The sequence below is a fragment of the Acyrthosiphon pisum genome, unplaced genomic scaffold, assembly GCF_005508785.2.
Source record: "Acyrthosiphon pisum isolate AL4f unplaced genomic scaffold, pea_aphid_22Mar2018_4r6ur Scaffold_21957;HRSCAF=25409, whole genome shotgun sequence".
Taxonomy (NCBI): Eukaryota; Metazoa; Arthropoda; class Insecta; order Hemiptera; family Aphididae; genus Acyrthosiphon; species Acyrthosiphon pisum.
Genome location: NW_021771478.1, coordinates 13,194 through 15,266, shown reverse-complemented (window position 1 = coordinate 15,266; position 2,073 = coordinate 13,194).

Sequence of the window (2,073 nt, the reverse complement as noted above, 5' to 3'; positions counted from 1 at the left end):
TGAACATATAAAAATTAAAGGCACACATTTTTTATAAGCATTTTAAATTTAAATTTTGACAAAATCCATCATAATCGCGAACATCATCAAATTATTTTGTATTTAAAAATGTATAATACAATGTTCAATTTTTATAGTTAAGAACATAAGTTTAAAACAAGGTTAAAATATTTATAAATATAAGTCATACCTAGGTATATAACTATTGAAAATAATAGGTAATAACTTGGCAACAAAAAACAGCGGTAAAACTAAAATATTTACACGACACCAGTTTTGAATTAAATTTATTTTGATGTTTTTGTTGTGATTAAAAATGATTAGGTAATCTTTACGAGTTAAAATCTTAATAAAATACTTAAAGTACTTACATTTTATATAGATCTGATATTATAATGTCTAAAATATATTACATTTTGGAGAGTCTGCATAGTACCTACCTACCTAATAACTTATGATTATAGCAAAATTACATTAAAAATACAATATCTAGGACGTCACCAAATATGTATGTGATTTTTATTTATTAGATTTACAGAATTCGTTACCAAATGTATTCATTTATTTTTTCCATTATTTAGTTGTGTTTTGTTACTTTTGTATATATTATGATTATTATATAATTATTATATTATTATATTATTATACTAGCTGATCCCGTGCACTCCGTTGCGCGTAAAAAAATATAACTCTTAAAATATTGTGATTACTCATGCTTGTCCCTGATGTGCCCAAATGGGGACTAATAACAAATAAATACTAATTTCTACTAAATATTTCTCCTGTAACCAATAGCAACCATTAATAAACGAAAATTTCAATCGTAAATCTCATAATCCCCGTTTGAGCCCCAACCGGTGGCGTCCTGACACGAATATAATTGGCGATACGTTCTTCTTCTCGACGAAAAGAATGTATTGAAAAAAAAATAAATTGAATCGGTCTAATATCTCTTGAGAAAAATGGTCACGATTATCCCGCCACTTAATTTTATTATATAGATATTATTATATTTGATGTTTGTGTTTTTATAAAAAAAAAATATATTATATTAGCACTAATATTATTGGCGTATTATAAAACCGGACTCGACAAGAAGAATAATATGATTTCTAATATTTACTACGATAACCATAGGTGGTCTTAGGATTTGAGATTTGAAAGAAATTTAGTCTCTTATATATTTTAAAAATAATTTAACGAGCCCATGGTTGATGGACCTTTCACTGATAAATTATTTATCTAAAAACTATTTTTGAATAAATCTGGCTTATCAAATCTATCCTAAGTGCACCTATAATTGTATAATTAATTTTAATTAATGCAATCTATATACGACCTGTAGCCACATCTTAATTGGTTGACTGAATATCACTTCACGCGTAAAACTTAGCACGGTAAGTACCTACTGTGTTGGCAGCTATTTTAAGTCGAGGAAAAATAATTTTATTAATTTTAAACATTACTTTAATTTAAACACTAAAAAAAGTTAAATTCTTATTGGAAACAATTTACTGTCGAAATATTACAATATAAATAAACTAATTCTATTCGATTAAACAGTGTATAGGCACAATCGTCGTCAACAATAAACAATACTAGCCAACACAGTATAATATCAATGTTATATGCGACATAGTGTTTACTGTTTATACGTCATAATAATAATAATAATGGTGGACGGAATGGCCGAGCGGATTAAGGCGTCGGTTGCGACACACGTCATGGTGTCCGGAGAAAAATGCCACCATCCCCCACCCGGGCATGGCAGATACTTACAGGTGCCCGCTAAAAAATCTGCCAAATCCAAAAAACACACGTGTTTCAAACTTACAGTATCTACCCTCCCCCACAGTAAAAACCACTCAATGGCCTAAAATTCCGCAGGTTAATTGATACAAAAAAAAAATAATAAAAATAATAGTAGCGTCATCGAAGGTACTTCAGGTATTACTTGTAGGTATATATTACAATAGTATATTGTGTGGCAAGGGCTGGAAGTGAGCAATTTCAGGCGCGGGCGACGTATGTAGCGAGTCACAGTCGTGGGTCGCATTTCACTAAAGACTGAAA